The sequence below is a fragment of the Rhineura floridana genome, chromosome 20, assembly GCF_030035675.1.
Source record: "Rhineura floridana isolate rRhiFlo1 chromosome 20, rRhiFlo1.hap2, whole genome shotgun sequence".
Taxonomy (NCBI): domain Eukaryota; kingdom Metazoa; phylum Chordata; class Lepidosauria; order Squamata; family Rhineuridae; genus Rhineura; species Rhineura floridana.
In genome coordinates, this window is record NC_084499.1 from 2,997,113 (window position 1) to 3,016,280 (window position 19,168).

The 19,168-nt window shown below is 43.7% G+C and overlaps 1 protein-coding gene across 6 annotated transcripts in view; it reads left to right on the forward strand.

The window, feature by feature from the left end:
• DAB2IP (DAB2 interacting protein) overlaps positions 1–19,168 on the forward strand; it is a 366,040-nt gene that overhangs the window by 92,257 nt on the left and 254,615 nt on the right. The window contains exon 1 of one of the 6 annotated variants that reach the window (XM_061604331.1): positions 9,328–9,673. The exons of the other annotated variants lie outside the window; for them this stretch is intronic. The gene's annotated coding sequence lies outside the window, so the exon portion shown is untranslated. Of the gene's footprint in view, positions 1–9,327; positions 9,674–19,168 lie in introns of those variants that run through there. 6 annotated transcript variants of the gene reach the window in all.

A 19,168-nucleotide genomic window follows, 5' to 3' on the forward strand; every position in this document is an offset into this window, starting at 1 on the left:
GACAGCCTTGCAAAATGCATTTGCACATGATACTACCCTAGCAAAATCCTTACTAGCCTGCCCATTACAATCCAATTAAAGTCTCCTTGCCATACATCCTCGGTAGAAGAATCTATGAATGCGAGACTGTTTTCACTGAATGGCATGGGAATTGCTGCTTGAGATTCATGCCCTGCTGTGGCAGAATTCTTACAGGAGAAAAAAAAAAGAATGAAAATGCAAAGAACCAGACTTCACAGTGTACAAGGACAGATTTTAAGACTTTTTTTTTTTTCAGAAAGACCGGTGGTTTGTAAGAAGCCTAAGGATGATTGTGTAATGTTGCCCTCATGTTCTCCTGTTTCCATGCAATTTCATAGAAATTTCATATCTCTGGTCAGCGTTTCAGTGGCTTCCAATCTGAATCTCTTCAGATTGGTGCGTTCTTGTTTGGCTCATTGATTAAATTTTGTGTGTCCAATTTGTGACCATTGGGTCTCCAAAAGCTACATCCAAGTGTCCATTTGGACATGCAGACCTTGCTATGAGGGCTATTGTTTTCATGTCCCGCTTGCAGGTATCTCGTTGGCCTTTGTGGGAAACAGAATGGTAGAATGGGCAGGCTCCAACTGATCCACCTGAGTTCTTGATGTTGTTTTGATGATCTGCCCATTAATATTGGATTCATCTGAAGCTGCCCTCCAAGCTTGGATGGAGATCCAGAGGAACACAGGAGAAAGCCAAATGTGTTATGAGAAGGCTGGCAAAAGTTAAATGTGTATGAGAAACCACACACCGCATCTCAGCCCTAACCAGGGGTGTAGTGGCCCAGGGTCTAAAGGGATCTCAGATCCTGTACTGTTTTGGGAGCAGGGTCCCTGTATCTCCAGCGTCTGATGAGACAATCAGCATGAAAGGTATTAGCCACTGAGAAGAGTCTCCTTACATGGTTCCTTGTCCTTTCCTGCTGATTGGAGCCAATCAGAGTGAAAGGAGGCGAGCCAGCCACTGAGAAGACTCTTCTGAAGGCATTCAAGAGGTAGCTGGACAGCCATCTGTCAGGAATGCTTTGATTTGGATTCCTGCATTGAGCAGGGGGTTGGACTCAATGGCCTTGTAGGCCCCTTCCAACTCTACTATTCTATGATTCTTTGTAGCTAACACACTGATACACTCACCTTGCATGCTGATTGGCTCCTAGGGACATCTGTTCTGGGAGAAGGATGCATGTGGGAAGGCCTGAGGAGTGTGGAGATGATGGCAGACAGCAAGCAAGCAAGTGAAGGGGCGTGGCTATGAGGGGGCATGGCATGACTATCATGAAGGGACCCTGCACTTCTGGATTTGTCACTGCACTGCTAACCCTAAAAGATAGTTCCTTCTTTCAGGAATTAAGAAACGTTAGCGCCCTCTAGCGAGGCAGCTGCTTCATTTCATTTGGCACAGTGTGGGCTCAGTGCCACGACCCGCGTGCCACGAAGGGTGCTGATGAGAAGGGAATGGTGCATAAGAAAAAGACGCAAATCTCTCAGGTAGAATATGGGGGCGAGAGGCAAAAGAGGAGAGCAGGGCTCCTGGATCTTTTAAGAAATGTTTGTTGGGCCTGGTTTAAAGGAGATGCTGGCCACAGAAGAAACCCCTCCCTGTTCTGTCGGAGCTTGACCATTGATGCCTTAGGTAAAAGGCAACGGGGGGAATACTTTTAACAGTTAAATAGAAGAGGGAATTGTGGAGGAGGAGAAATGTTGTTCACCTTGTATTTCAATACAAACACACCTACTTTGCCCTTCCTGAAACAATATGTGCATTGACACTAGGGATAGGTGAGAATTTTGTTACAGTTCACATTTCAAGCAGAATTTTGCCAGATCCGTACCTGCTTGCCAAAATTCACCCAAAGGCCAGTTTTTCCAGCTTTGGGGAGGTTTTCCTCTCTCTTTGAAATGTGGTACACAAGTTTGTTAAATCAGTAAATAAATTTAAAAGCATGACACTGGATGTTTTAGTGGGCAAAGCTGGTTGTGTGGAACCCCCCATAGGCAACGTCCCAGCACGTCCAGCTTTGCATCATCAAACCAGGGGATGGAGGAATTGTTCCATCCTCTCCGTGACAGCTGCATGGACCCACACTCCCTGTAAAGCTGCTGCCTGCCTTTTCCATTGCTCATCCTTGTGTAAGGGATCTGGCCTGGCACCAGGAGGACCATCTCTACAAGAAGACCTGTGGCGCAACATGCAGAAGGGCCCAGGTATCTCCAGATAAGGCTGGGTTCAGTTCAGTTTATTATTCACTAATAAGCAAAAACCTTGAGGTTTAAGAATGTACCTGTAGCCAACAGATATTTCTATCAAACTTTTAAAAGCAGGGAAATTGGGCAGCTATAGTGAATGCACCAGGGGAGCATTCTTCCAAGCTACACAAGAAGTGAGTTGGACTGTGAAAAACCAACCCAAATGTCGTGCAAACTCTTGACAGAGGGTTGTTGAGTGGTGTATATTATCCTCTCAGTGGTCCAAATGTAAAAGACCCCTAACCACTCGAAACAGCTCCACTGAACGACTCCCCGCAGATGCAATGGCAGCAGAGAAAAAAGATTTCTTTGCTGTCCGCACTGCCACGGAGTAGGCCTTCAAATAGGCTCTAGCCCGTGTTCGGTCATACTTGCTCCGAGTCTTCCGCCAGCGTCGCTCTAGTCTCCGTCTTATTTGCTTCATCACCGCCAGCTCCTTGGTGAACCAAGGGGCAGGTTTGGCTCCACTACGTGAGAGGAGACGCTCAGGAGCGATTGTGTCCACCGCCCTGGCCATTTCCTCATTCCAGAGGTCAACCAGGGCTTTGACAGGATCACCTGCCAAGGTGGCAGGAAAATCCCAAGAGTCCTCAGGAACCTATCTGGGTCCATCAGGCTCCTGGGGCGGACCATCCTAATGGGTCCCCCACCCTTGCAGAGGTTCTGAGTCCCAGTGAGTCTAAACCCAACCAGGTAGTGATCTGTCCATGACAAAGGAGCCAGAAAAAGATCCTCCACACCAAGAGCACCATCATCATTCTCCACACAGAAAACAAGATCCAAAGTGTGACCAGCAGCATGAGTGGGGCCAGTTACTACTTGGGACAGACCCATGGTTGTCATGGAGGCCATGAAGTCCTGAGCCACTCCTGACAGGGTGGCCTTGGCATGGATGTTGAAGTCCCCCAGCACCACAAGCCGCGGGGACTCAGTGGCGTCACTAGGGTTGGTGTCACCTGGTGCGGTAACTCATGGTGTCACCCCCCTGGACCTCCTCCCGTATCAGACCATACAGAATCCTTAGTAATGTTTTTTGTACTAATGTTACTCGTAAATCGTAATTCCCATATATCACTGAATGTAATGGCAATAGTAGTGACATAAACAACTAGCAAAATTAAAATTACACCTTTAAATTACAATATCATACGCACAGCTCAAATTCTTGCTCTTATTACTAATGGGAGTTAATTATCTTGCATATGCCCATAGTAAATTTTCAGATACTTTCAGACCCTCAGCAATTTTCAAGTGGTCTATGTAGAAGAAAGGTTTGGGAACCCCTGGAATAAGACACCTGCTTATGTCCCTATGCTGCTCTCTCCCCTCATTTAGGTGCCTGGGATGCATGCGTGTGGACACACCTCCTTACAATTATGGAAAGTGATTCTTAATAATAAGTCTCCAGACACAAAGTTACATAGGTATTTATCAGTTGTTTAGTAGAAAATTCAGAGCTGCAGGGTCCCTTCATGATAGTTACAGCCACGTACACCCTTTTTTGCTCCTGGATTCAGAATGAGATCTTTGCTAATGCATTCTCTCACAACAACAAACATCTCTAGGAGCCAATCAGCATGAAAGTGGAGAGCGTTAGCAACTGAGAAGAGTCTTCTCAGTGGCTGACTCACCTCCTTTCACTCTGATTGGCTCCAATCTGCAGAAAAGGCAAGGAAGCCTATTAGAAGACTCTTCTCAGTGACTAACACACTCCCTTTTCATGCTGACTGTAGGATGCTTGGAGACATAGTGACCCTGCTCCCAAAAAAGCAGAGGGACTAAGATCCCCTGGGCGACTACCCTCCTGGTGCTTATGGACATGACCGTAATATATTTTGTGACATGCAAGTTCGATATTATTTATGAAGTGTGTTTAGGATTACACTGATGGCATTCCCAAATATGTACTTTCACACAGACTTTGGTTTTCCATAACACAATATTTGTCCAAGCCTCCACACTTGGAGGGACACTACTTGCACACCCCTTCCATAAGCACATCAAAGTTGGATACACACCTGAACCAAGACCCAGACAAAAGGGCACTCAAAACAAAAAGGTAATTACAGTGGCTGAGTAGATCTTGTACAGTGGTTATACTGACTGGGCAGCCACTGTCCTTCATATTTTACAAAATACTTTTTCCTATACAGAGATTAAATTTCTGTGTATGAAAAAGTAATATATGAAGTGGTCTCAATAGTGAGAAAAGTAAACAAGTGAATGGTGATCCAAATGTTTTTCATTCTCACGTTATGAAGCTAGCTGCCAGATGATGTATCACCTTCCCTACACATGCAGCGTAGACTGAAAAAACAGTACCCAAGCCACCATTCAATACGTGCACATGTTCTTTCCAACATGAATGTACAGGTCTCAAAAAGTAATGTGTGACGAAGTCCTCAAACACCTTATAACATGCCTCAAACATGGTCTCTTGTTCTATCAGCATGCCTTCACACCATCACTCTGCCAAAACATAAGGATAGGTAAATTGCTTTTAGGGAGGTTCACAATTATGATTTCCTATTTATTTAATCTAAAAATATTTAAAATACATAAAAACAGCCAGGGGAAGATATTGGACAAATATAAAATAAATACAAATTAAAAAGGGGGGGAGGTGAAGAGACCTTAAATGTGCTACTCACCATCTCTCAGCCTATCCTCCCCTCAGGATGAAAACAATGGAGAACCATGACCACCCCCAGGAAGAAGGGCACACTTAAAATGTAGAGGAAAAAATCATCTACAGCCATAGTGTGAAATCAAATACTTATTGGGACACAGTATGAAGAAATATTTATATAAACATAACTCTCAAATATGTTTATGAATTACACAATCTGTAAATATATTTATAGTGCAATCCAATGTTTGTTTACTCAGAAGCAAGTCCCAATGTATTCAATGGGGCTTACTCAAGCTGGGAAGTGTGCAGAGAACTACAGCCTCAAGTGATAAGGAACTTGTTCTTTCAACTACCTTATCCCAGTCTGAGTCTGTGTTGGAATTGCTTTTTAATATGTTTTTAAGCCTTTTCTTTTTTTAAAAAAAAATGTTTTTTTAAATCTTTAAAAAAATATTTTCAAAGATGTTTTAATATATTTTAAAGTCTGTTTTTATGATGTTTTAAAGTGCTTTTAGTGCTTTTGTTTGCCGCCCTGGGCTCCTGCTGGGAGGAAGGGCGGGATATAAATCAAATAATAAATAAACTTCATTCACCCAACCCAAAATTCAGAATCGTGCCTCTTTAGGCTGTTTTCCAACTGTTTATTCTTGCTTTATGGTTATTGGATTTTAAATGGCTTTATTTCTTGTTGTGAGCTGCCTTGGTTTCCAACCCTACCTCACAGGGTCATTGGAAAGACCACACACACACTGCAGATATATAAATACATACAGCCCCCCCTATTGTCAAACCAGTTGGTCATTGCAGAAAAATCAGTATTAGTTTTTAAAAAATCAGTATTCGTTTCCTACAGAATAAAAATTGTAATACCTAAGTAAGCCCTGCCTACTTGCTTTAAAATAGGACTGGAGGGGAGAGGGCAGAAAGAGAACACAAACACAATTCTTTTTTACATTCACTCTAAAGTCCCATTGATTTTCAGCACATTCATAACCATGTCTACTCAAAAGTAAATCCTATTGAATTCAATGGGATTTACTCTGGAGATATGGGATTAGCAATGCTTTTACCCCCACAAAAGCAAGTATTGGGAAGGTTTTGAAAACACTGCCCAGGATCTGACTCCTACACACAAGAGGGGGGAAAGCTGAAATGTATATACTTACCCAATTTATGAGATTTTCAGATAAACAGGGGGGAAACCACCATTTTCTGGCCTTGCAATGAGGTTTACTAGACACTGTCACAGGTCAAACAAACACTTCACTGATTAGCTGCAATCCTGAATGGGTGGGGTTAAAGCTACAAAGTGCTATACAGTAGTTTAAAAAAAGATTTAACGGGGTGGCTGACGTTTTTATGTATATCTCGAGAAGCGGACCACCTAGAAACTTTTTTTTAAAATTAAAGCTGAGAGTCACTCCCCTCTGATGGTGTCACCTGGTGCAGTCCGCACCCCCCGCACCCCCCTAGTGACGCCACTGCGGGGACTCCAACAACAACCCTGAGACCACCCCGGTTAGCTCAGGAAGGGAGACTGTTGAGCAGCGGGGTGGGCGGTACACCAACAGAATCCCTATTCTGTCCCAGCCGCTCAGCTTCAAATACACACACTCAAATCCAGAACACTGTGGGACAGGGCACCTGGTCAGGGAGATGGTATCTTGGTAGATCACTGCCACTCCTCCTCCCTGCCCCCCAGGTCTCGCCTGCTGCTGCAGAAACCTGATGGGCAGAGCTGAGTCCCCCAGCTTCATCCAACCAGGTCTCAGTAATACAGGCCAGGTCGGCATGCTCATCCAAGATCAAGTCCTGAATGGCCGTTGTTTTACCATTCACCGACCTGGCATTCATGAGCAGCAATTTCAACCCAGGAGGACTGACTATGCACCAGGCTGCTAGAAATAGAGCCGCTATTTCCCCTGAATGTTTAGTGTCTCTGAGGTCATCTTATAAGGCACTTTAAAAACAACAACAACAAAGAAAAGTATGCCGAATCAGAATGGCAACAATTAGGCCTGACAGTGCTGGAAAAGGAGGAGTCCCAGTTCTGGGATGTTGTTTCCTTTGGTATGAGTGCTGTTAGGCCTATATTAGTTGAGCACATTGTGCAAGTGAATGGTACCTGCACTTTAGTAAGCTTTATGGGACTACTGATATGGAGTTTAGTCCTCGCATCTCCTTTGCAGCATCTAATCTGCCCCGGAGGCCTTCTGTCTCTGAATTTGAGATAAAGATTTGGCCCTTTGAAGCCCTAGAGAATTACTGCTGGTCAGAATAATTGCTGGTCCAATTATCTGAGTTGGTATAAGGAAGCTTCCTAAGAACTGATGTTCTTCTTGTAGAGAACTCGGCCCAGAAGATTCCCCTGTTCTGTTCTGTCCCTGTTTTCTCTCATTAGCTCTGCCCCACACGACACTTTTTGTGCTTTGCTTCTGATTATTTGCGTCTCCCCTTCAGCTCTGTTACATGTGTGTTGCCAAAAGCACCCCCCCCAAAAAAAATGATGGGGGGAAAAAGCAATATTGATGTTCCTCAATTCAAGATCTTTTTTTTTTTGTAGTGTAACTTTTATTGGGAAGATCCTCCGTGGCGCAGAGTGGTAAGCAGCGGTAACGCAGCCGAAGCTCTGCTCACGGCCAGAGTTCGATTCCAACGGAAGGAGGAAGTTGCATCTCCGGTAAAAGGGGTCGAGGTCCACTCAGCCTTCCATCCATCCGTGGTCGGTAAAATGAGTACCCGGCATACCCTGGGGGGTAAAGAAAGGCTGGGGAAGGAACTGGCAATATATATATACGGTCTGCCTGGTAAACGTTGCGAGACATCACCCTAAGAGTCGGAAACGACTCGCACTATAACTGCGGGGACACCTTTACCTTTTTAACTTTTATTGGGATGCTCTTGTGCTTAAGCACTTTGGTAAAACGCTGCACAGACAGAATCCCAATACAACCATATGTACGATCGCATCGAGCTTGACTGTTAGGATGCTTTTTTTTTTATCAGTGTGTAACAGCTGATGAGGGCAGCAGCAAAACTCGGCAGAAAAAGTGTATTGATTCAGTCACATCAAAACAGCTTTTCTTGTGGTGTTTATTTTAACTGATGCATGCTGGTAAGAGAGAGGGAAGATGTACCTGTAATGTGGGAGGGTGTGGGGGAGGAGATGCAAATGAAGCAAAGGAGCTGAAATCCATGGCAAACCACACAAGATAGCTTGCCAGATGCTCTGCACTAAATTCATAAATAAAAACCAGAACAATGGAGAATTCTTAACGCATCAGTGCCACTTTAAAGACAAGGCTGGGTAATTGGGAACTCTGAAATCCAGGTAGATAAACTTGGATGACGAGAATTTCAGAAGCATCCCTCTTTATCATTGGTTGTTTGCTGTATTTTTATTCTAGTTTTCAGACAGTAGTTGTCTCCCAAAGCAACTCAGGGAGAGAGGGAGAGGCATTCCCATCACGCTTGCAACCTCTGGGAGACCAGAGACACGTGGAAAGAAGAGCAGAGGGGAAAGGCTGAGAAAGGGAACCAGGCCTTCAAGGCCATACCAAAGGGGCGATCTTCAAGTGGGCACTTTTGTCCAGCTGGGGCCAGGCTGATTTCCCCTTGTTCTTCCTCTTTTGGCCAAGTGATGAGGCCAGAGTGCCCTTTGCTTCTGCAGTCCCAAGGCAATGGGACGTTAGAGCCGTGTGTCCTTTTTGGCAAGGAGTGGGGAAGTGAGCTCCCTGCAGCTTCTCCTCCTTTGGCCAGGGGATGGGGCCTGGCTGGCTGCCTCCTTGCCTTTGTGTTTTCCCTCGGAGGCAACCTCTCGGCGGTCCTGGGCAAATGGCAGAACCATCCATCGCCGTTTTGCAATAACGTTTGCTACAGCAATGGACAAGGTGCTTTAGAGTGATATGAACTGATTAAGGCAGGCCTCTGCCCCACAAGGCCTCCAATCCAAATTTTGGCAGTGGGAGGAAACAGCAAAGGGAAAAGAGGCAGAGGTGAGGCTCACAAGGAGGATTTGTGGCCTAAGTTTTTCTCTTTCCCTGGCGACTTCTGTTTTCAAAGATAACGTATGCACAGAATGTAAATTCTTTGCAAGGGGGACATAGAAATGTGGGGAGCGTCTTCCTCCATTCTTGTGGTTTGGTTTGGGGCAAAATGCAATTCAAGCTGCTTAGATTATTGTTCGATGGGAAACACCTGAGGATTCTTTGGCAGAGGCTGAGCGGAGAAGGGAGCAGGTAAATCCAGTTCCACCTCTCTCTGCAGAAAACACCACCCCTTTCTCAAGATCAGAAGGTGTCAAAATCTTTCTGCCAATGGGTTGCACAGCAGTGTCGTCAGATGACGAGGGAGCCTCATCTTTCATTGGCTGGGTATGCTTTCGAGGAGAAAGGGGTGCATGCCAAGTTGGGTGTCGTCTTGCTTTTCTGCTAGTTTGGATGCAAACCAGTCTTCCAAGCCTGGCCAGACTTCTTTAGTCGCTCCCAAACTTCCACCTGAACTGATGGCAGCCAGATTCCCTTTTGAAGCCCCTCTGGCTGGAGGCTGTTTCTGGGCTGCATTATAGCAAGGAGACACACACACACACCGGCTTTGCTGCCTACCCTGGGTGCTTCTCCACCTTTCCTGGCTCAAACAGCATTCCGGCATCCAGCACCAAATTCCATTCCAGCACCTGATGAAGTCATCCCCTCCCACTGCTTGGCTTCCTTCCAAGGGCCCACGCCATGGCATGGGGGTCTCTGACGATCCCAGCGGCTTCTTCCCTTAGGTGAGTTGTCCTCAGAGGAGATATTTGGGCAGGCTCTGGCTTTTGCAGATGTACATTCTCCCCCTCCCTCCTCCTCCGGTTGAAATTTGCTTGCAGAGGCCTCCGTAGGAGTCTCCGCCGCTTTCACTAACAAATTCCAGCTGGCTCCTGCAGACCCCCACCCACCCTAGGCCTCCCTCTTCTCTTTTGTTTCCTCTGTCGGTTGATGCCTGCTGCTGCAGACCTCTGCTTGAGCTGCCTTGGACTGCTGTTTACCTGGATTTTCATCTAGAGGAGCGACATGGCATTTGCTGGGTTAATTTAGGACCAGATAGAACGTGAGTTTGTCAACTTGACAGGCCAACAGCACAGCTGCTTTTCCAATCTTAAAGGACTTCCAGAGGCCAAAGCCAGCCTGTCCTGTCTCTGCCATTTTGAAGGGCATTGCAGGCCTGGATTGGCTCCCAGTTTGGCTTTCTGATTGGCTGTGAGCTAGCCGTACATAGAAGCCCTTCCAGGTCTGGTTGAATCTCAGTCTGCAACCTCAGGCCCCATCTGGTCTGCTTTTCCTTCTCTTTCTTTGTCTGTTTCTTCATTTCCAATGTCTATGTCCCGGTGCTCAAAGCAGTAATCAAGAAGGCTAACAAGAAACATAACTGATATTTGGGGTTTTTTTTGGTTTTTTGTTTAAAACGGAAACGGACTGCCTTCAAGTCGTTTCCAACTTATGGGCGACCCTCTGAATAGGGTTTACATGGTAAGCAGTATCCAGAGCAGAGCTTGGAAAACTTTCCTTTTTTGAACTACAACTCCCATCAGCCCAATCCAGTGGCCATGCTGGCTGGGGCTGATGGGAGTTGTAATTTTAAAAAGTAACTTTTCCAAGCTCTGATCCAGAGGTGGCTTACCGTTGCCTTCCTCTGAGGCTGAGAGGCAGTGACTGGCCCAAGGTCACCCAGTGAGCTTCGTGGCTGTGTGGGGATTCGAACCCTGGTCTCCCAGGTCATAGCCCAACACCTTAACCGCTATGCCACACTGGCTCAAATATCATTTAAAATGTTATATCCTGCTTTTCTTATAGATGATTGCTTTGCATGCGTGTGCGAGACAGTATCTCTTGTTTGCAATGTTCGTAACTCGCCTAGCAATTATTATTGATAATAGGCATAATGTATGCACGTTTTCAATAAATACAAAAATGCAAGGTGGCCAACTGTCAAATTAACAAAGATGGTAAGAAAAAATATACACAATATCAGCACAGCAAATAAATGTAAACATTTCACCAGAATTCCCAAACCGATGATAATCAGCAAAAATGAAAACAAAAATAAAAAACAAACCAAAAAAGGGAAATAACTGGGGGTGGACAGATCAATTTATTTCTTGCCTGTGTCATTTTCGCACATGCCCATTTGTAAGTCTGTCCCATTACTCTGCTGCTTGGCTAATAATCATAATAATAATTCACACAAAGCCCCATATTTAAGTTAGTATTTAAATGCACTATTTTTCTCAAAAATGCATATTGTCCCCAAGACATACCTTTTAAAATGATGTTTGATGAGTTTTGAGCTCTAAAAGGATTTGCCGCCCTGGGCTCCTGCTGGGAGGAAGGGCAGGATATAAATCAAATAATAAATAAATTAAATAAATAAAAGGACAGCTCCTTAAAAGTTTTGACTAAAACCTGGAGTGGATTCCACTGCCCCACTGATATGGAGCCACCTGCCACCAATGGTTCAGAAACACGTTCCAGCTAGGCAAATGCATTCAAGGAAGGTGCACAGCAGGGCTAGTGAAGTGTGTGGCCTAGAGAGAGTCCTAAGGGCCGGATAGATAGGCCTGGAGGGCCACATTTGACCCCTGGGCCTGAGGCTCCCTGATCCTGTTTTTAAATTAATCATTTTTCAACTTATTATTATTATTGTTGTTATTGTTATTGTTTTGTTGTTATTGTTATTGTTATTATCTTTATTTATACCCTCCAGATAAAAAGTACACATAATTAAGAACATACAAAAATCTGCATTAAAATGTAATTAAACTACTGAAATATTAAAACCATTTAACAACATTTAAAATACTGCAAACTCAGTTTAAATAGCCATGCAGATAAAACAGTGACAGTACAGCATCCACTTCAAGCCCTGTCCTTAAGACCTTCAGGTCCCAAAGCCTATATGAAGAGAGAAGTCTTTACCTGCAGACGGAAGGACTGCACAGAGGAGGCCATTCTTACCTCCCTAGGAAGGGAGTTCCACAACCTAGGGGCTGCTACCGAAAAGGCCCTATCTCGCATCCCCACCAGTCTAGCTTGTGAAGGTGTTGGGACTCTGTTGGTTCAGACTGCATACAAGTCCATCAAGTTTTGTTTCTGACAGTTACCAGCCAAAAGTCTTCAGAAGGTCACAAGCAGGACAGGATGTCAAAATACACTCTCTGTTGTTTGTCTCCCAGCAGCCAGCATTTAGAGGTAGACTGCCTCTGAACAGAGGTTCTATTTGGCTGTCATGGCTAGTCATAGCCATTGAGGAAACAGTCCATGAAGCAAAGTCCATCACCACATCCTGTGCTGAACTAGGACCTGGGAGACCAGGGTTCAAATCCCCGCTCATCCATGGAGCTTGCGGGGTGACCTTTGCACCAGTCACTGTCTCTCAGTCTAACCTACCTCACTGGGTTGTTGCAAGGATAAAATCGGAAGGGGGAGAACCATGTTTGTATGCCATCTTGAGGAAAGGTGTGATGTAAATATAACAATAAATCAACCAGTCCTTATTAAATCTCGATTAATGATGCATGTACAGGGGAAATGTATGTCCTTTGTCAGTCCTAACAGCATAAGAGCATCCCTACTGGATGAAGCCAAGGCTCTGCCATTGGCCCACCATCCATCTTCCCACGGTGAAACCACTAGATGCCCCTTGAGAAGCCCACAAGCATGGCTTGATGGGAGCAACAGCTCTCTCCAGTCATTTGCCTGTACACTGCCTCGGGATCGACTTGAAGGCAGTCCGTCTCCTCTTTCCACCAAACAGTCATTGAGGTCTCTCCTCATCTGCACATGTGCTACTTTGATCAAACGGTCTTCTAGCAGCAACAATAATAATTCCCTCTAAATGTTGTTGGACTCCAATCAGCAGCAGGGGGGAAGACACTGACTTGATTATGTGCCTTAATCTGCTTTGCAGTGCACTTGAAAAGTGCTTTGTAGTGCACTTGAAAAGGAATGTAAACAGGCAATAATGACAGAGTTCAGAATAAAGATCTATACCAGTGGACACTCATGAATAGCTATTATAATATTGTTAATTATCTGCAAAGCAATATGTAGGAAAAACCACAACTGACCTATGCACACGCTTCAGAAACAACAAATCGGCAATCTTAACCAAAAAAAGTGGAGCAACCAGTTGCAAAACATTTCAACATTGAGGGTCACAGCCTGTTGAACTTTTCTGTAACAGTTATAGAGATGCCAACAGATCCAGCAGCACTGACTAAAAGGGAGAACTTTCGAATATACTCTCTGGACACATTGGCACCACATGGCCTGAACCTGGAGGACAGTATCAGCACTACTTAGCTTCTGCAAATGAAGCCCCTCTGAGCATTCCATCCTCAAAGTCCTGTAACTGCCACCTTGGTAACAGCATTTGTATGTTAGCAGCTGATGAAGGCGGAAGCTGAAACTTTCTGGTATTACAATAAAACCTCTGTTTTGTTAATCACAATTGCATGCATATATAATATCAGAGGAGATCAGAAAAATGACAAGATATTGGAGGAAAAGGGAATCAGATAATTAACAATCATCAGGTGTCCACACTTAAAAACAGAACATAAACAAGTAGAGGATTCCATCCCTACTTTATCTCCATTGATATTTGATTTATGCTTGGAACCATTGGCATGTGCAATCAGACAGAAAAGGGATGTTTATGGTTTCTTCATGAACATGTAGAATTTAAATTAGCTTTATATGCAGATGATTTATTACTATTTATTAATAGACTTGGAATAGTATTTTATTAATACTAACTAGGGATGGGTGGCAGATTCAATGAGGTTCACATTTGAAGCTGAATCTATCAAATCCATACTTTCTGAAATAACATGAGAACCTAATCACAGCCGTTCTTCAGAATTCACACTTATCTGAATTTTGGAATGCAGTTCTCCGACCAAGCAGAATTGGTATATAAAAATGCATATACTAGAGGAAAGCGTGCGCAATATTCATACACTGATTAAAACAATAAACTGCTTGCCAAAATGTGCACGTTAGCAAAACTACATAAAAATGTATTTATTAGGAGAAATGCTGATGATTTTCATGAGGATTGTTTTTTAAAAAATCCCAAATTGCTGTAGAAATGTGGAGAACCAGATTTAAGATTAGAAAAATGACAGAGGGAACCAAAATTGACAGATCATTCCATCCCTAATATTATTAATAAAAATAATATTTTTGGTAGAATTTAAATGTATACAATAAATTGGTCAATTAATGCCATTAGGCAATTGTGAAAAGGGATTTCAAGTCCACGAAGGGTCTACTCCATATTCCTCCAGTTAAAGCAGCTAGATTGGTAAGGACTAGGATGAGAGCCTTCTCAGTTGTGGCCCCCTCTCTATGGAATTCCTTACCAACCAACCTCCGCCAGGCACCCTCCTTGATGTGTTTCCGCCGGGCCTTGAAGACCTGGCTCTTCAACCAGGCTGGGGAGGTGGGTTAGGTTTTTCAGGTTTTGTAGTCATTAGTTTGTGGTTTTTATTTTCGTGTATATGTTTTTATATTGAATGTACCATGTATTTTATTGTACATCACCCAGAGTGGCAGGACAATGTGCCAGATAGGCGTCTAACAAATCCAATAAATAAATAAATAAATAAATAAATAAATAAATAAATAAATAAGTCAATTGCGACTTATGGCAACCCTATGAATAGGGTTTTCATGGTAAGAGGGGGTTTACCATTGCCTTCCTCTGAGGCTGAGAGGCAGTGACTGGCCCATGGTCACCCAGTGAGCTTCATGGCTATGTGGGGATTCGAACCCTGCTCTCCCAGGTCATAGTTGTAAATCACCTTTATTTTATACTGATGATTCTGTAGGTACCCAGAGGTCTTGACACACTTAGGCATTTTGGTTCTGAGATATATTTCTCAAATGATTACATTGAATTTGAATAGGTTGATAAAAGAGGTTTCTGGTGATTTCAAAAGATGAGCATTACTTAAATTTAGAATTTGGGTTAAGGTTAATACACTTAAGTTACTATACTGCCATGGATAATATATATGCTTCATGATTTTTCACTATGTGTTCCCCAAGTATATTTTCAAAAGATGAATAGGACACTCAGGAAGTTTGTTTGGAATAGCTCTCCATCTTGTTTTTCACTTAAGAGAATCCAGGTGCCAGTATCAGGAGGTGCTTTTGATTTTCCAGATATTAGCTTATATCTTAAGGCATATTTGTTATCTCATAAAAATGATTAGTCAGTTTCTCCATCTATGAATACCCCAGCTCAGATAATTTTAGTGATGGTTTATTTGGGTCTTTGGATGGCTAGTGCTGGGGTCTATGTATAAGTAAAAGAAAGGACCAACACCACCTTCAATTTTAGCAACTAGAGAGACATGGCATATAATGGCTCGTCAGTTACCATTCGACCATATGCCCGTGCTAAATTAACTCCACGGGCTAATCCAGATTTGAAGATAGAGGGATAGCGTTTTTTGTAGAAGAAATGGGTTGTGTGAGATATATACATTAGATCAGCTCAGATGGAGAATTTTTGTCGTTTCCTATTTTACAGCTTAAATATCAATTACCAAGGACTGTGGGATAGCAATATCTTCAGTTACAACATTTGCTAGTGTCTATTTATGACCCATCTGCTCTGAGTGCTTTGGCATCTCCTGAACTGTTGGAGGGAATTATTGGTCCTTACAGAAAGTTGAACCCATAACAGTTGTTGATAGACGTTTAACGGATCTTTGTACAATAGAAGTTCAGGAACTCAGAATGATGTGGAATAGAGAATTAGAATGTATCATACAGCCTAAACAATGGAAAATTGCTTTAGGATCTATACAGAATGTTTCCTTAGACCTGAAATCGCGAATGATCCAGCAAAAATTAATGTATCAGATATATTGGGACTCAATAACATTTGTACAGGAAGGCACTGTTCTCTGTATTAATTTTGTACTGGCAAAATCCTTGATCATAGAATCATAGAATAGTAGAGTTGGAAGGGGCCTATAAGGCCATCAAGTCCAATCCCCTGCTCAATGCAGGAATCCTGATATTTGCAAATGTTTGTGTACTTATATTCCTGTGGTGGGGGGGTTAACGGCAGGACAACAAAAGTAGATTTTGTGAACCCTTATGGTTGCTAAGATACTTCGAGTCTGGAAGGATTAATACCCAAAGTCTTATTATGCAATGGACTGAGAACCTCCCTGCCCTGGCTACACTGGAACATATTTCATATAGATGTCAATTTTGAGTTGATGCCTGTTTGGACATCTGGACAGTTTATATTAACTTACATGTTTAAGATGCATTGACTGATGGGTATTGTGCACAAAAGGCATGTTTTGCCTGGGTTTTGAGTGGACCTCCCAGCAGAACCATGTATTCCTGATTCTTAAAGATCTGTGCAGGCTGCCAATTCGTTTCTGGTCTGAAGTCTATTTATTTATTAAATGTCTATACAGCCCCATAGCCAAAGCTCTCTGGGCGGTTTACAACATAAAAAATCAATATACAATATATAATATACAATTCATATTTGGTACAATTAAAAGGAAAAACAATACATCACATTTTAAATAAACATAAGTAGACATAAATCTCAACAATGTACATAACATAATAACAGAATAAATAAAACAAACCGAACATAACAATTATAAAAATATCTAAAAAATATTTTAAAAAATATTCAAGTCAAGGTTTTACAAACGGCAGATAAAGCCCTCAATGACTTGGAACCTAAAGACTTAAGGCACACTCTGCCTGTGTCTGCCTGTGAGTTAAGCTCTTCTGGGAAGACCCTCCTTAATGTCCTCCTGCTTAGAGCTATACACTTGGTGCTGATGCATTTTTTGTGGTGGCTCTCTGGCTTTGCAGGGTCCCCCCTGAAATTCAGGTGGCACCCACACTACTGGCATTCAAATGCTGGGTAAAAACGTGGCTGCTTGTTCAGGCTTTTGGGCATGAAGGCCACTATTGTTTGATACTGTCGTGTTGTTTTATTGCATTTCCTGTGGGCTTTAAACAGGTTTTTTTGTTTTTATTGTGACCTGCCCGGAGGTCCTGGGATGTAGGGCAGAATACAGAGTGCCTCAATAAAATAAATATTCTTGCATGACTTTTAAAACTGTGCATTCTCTGGCAGTACTTGCTTCCATGGACAAGCCTTGGCCGTTCCCTCTTCCTGGTTACTGGAGAGAGCAAATGAGCCTGCTGTGTTTGAGCTCCAGGGCCTCGTTCCTATTCCCTTGTTTTGGGGTTTGTTGATTAGCAACCGTAACCCAGGTGTAAGACTCCACTGGAAGGCCAGGTAGTTCTTGCAGGACAGTGGAGAGCAGTGTGCAGCATTATCATATGCTTCCTTGTCCGGCTGCAGCAGCAGACCTTTCTCTTCTGCCTCACAGCTATGCACAGATTATACCTTCATTTGTCCACTTATTGCCTTGAGATCACAGCCAAATCAGGGGCTTAGCACTCCGGATGGCATTTGCCATCCGCGAGTCGACGTTGTGTTATTAATGTAAAACCCTCCAAATCTCTCTGTAATGATACGAATGGCCTCGGAAACCAGGGAAGTTAACAGTCTGTAAAGGAGGAATTAGAGATGCCGGGGTCGGGATATGAAAGGTGATCCCACTCAGGGGTAATAACAGGAAGAGGGGTTTATTAGCACACAGCAAAAACGCCATGGGCAGAACAGATCGCTGCCGGGAGCGAGGGCTCGCTTCCAGGCTTCTCTGCCAACTTGTCTGCACTCTTCTGATTAAGGCAGAAGGACCCGAGCAAGTCTCCGAAAGATTCGTTCCACTTGCTTTCAAGTGGCATAGCCAAAATTTAATTTCAGAGCAGGGAGTTTTTGCAAGCGATGCTGTAAATGCCATTTGAGTCTTGAGTTTGTTACTTAGGGGCATCGTTAATACAGTGGAACAATTAGGAGTGTGCCAACAAACCGGTGTTTGCCACTGTTGGTGTAGATGAGTCTTGCGTCCTGCCTAATTGAACCAACAGAGGATCTGCGACAATTGCCCCGTGCTCTCTCCTTCAAAGGAAATCACAGTGGTGTAGCACAGGCCGGGACCGTCACACTGCTCAAAGTAGCGGGGGAACCAGGCAATCGCACAGACCTTGCATATCGCCTTGACGTAGTGATGGCCCCCAACTTGGAGGGCTTTAAAAGGTTAGACAAATTCCTGGTGATTCAATTTTACTCAGAGTAGACCCAATGAAATGAATGCACCCAAGTTAGTCATGTCCAGAAATGTCAGTGAGTTTACTGAGTGGGACTAACAGTAGATACTACTCTAAAGTTACTCATGGCCTCTATCCACAGTAGCTATGTTCTACCTACACTATCAGAGACCCTCAGTTTTCCATTCCCACTCTGTTACTAATGCCAGGAGTACCGGTGACATGTGTGGGCTAGCACATAAGAGAGATGTATAAAATTATGGATGGTGTGGAGAAGGTGGATGGAAATAATTTCCTCTCCCTCTCTCATAATACTAGAACTTAGTGGGGTGATCTGATGAAGCTGAATGTCTGAAGGTCCAAGACAGACAAAAGAGAGGACTTCTTCACACAATGCATAGTTAAACTATGGAATTGGCTCCCACAGGAAGAGGCAGTGATGGCCACCAGCTTGGGTAGCTTTCAAAGAAGATTACACCAATTCATGGAGGATAAGCTATCAAAGGCTACTATTCATGATGGCTGTGCTCTGCCAACATAGAAGTATGCCTCTGAATGCCAGTTCCTTGGGATCACAAGTGGAGAGAGTGCTATTGCACTCAGGTCCTGCCCCAGGTATCTGGTTGGTCACTCTGAGAACTGGATGCTGGAGTAGTTGGGGCCCCGTTGGCCTGATCCAGAAGCCAGGCTCTTCAAAGATGGTGATGTTTTTCCTTGGTGTCATTTCATACATCCATCTGCTGGCTCTTGAGTGCAGAGTGATCACTCATAGAATCATAGAGTTGGAAGGAGCCTATAAGGCCATCAAGTCCAACCCCCTGCTCAATGCAGGGATCCAACTTAAAGCATTCCTGACAGGGCTGTCCAGCTGCGTCTTGAAGGCCTCCAGTGTTGGAGAGCCCACCACTTCCCTAGGTCATTGGTCCCATTGGCGTGCTGCTCTAACAGGTGGAAGTTTTTCCTGATGTTTAGCCAAAATCTGGCTTCTTGCATCTTGAGCTCATTATTCCAGGTCCTGCACTCTGGGACAATCAAGAAGAGATCCTGGGCCTCCT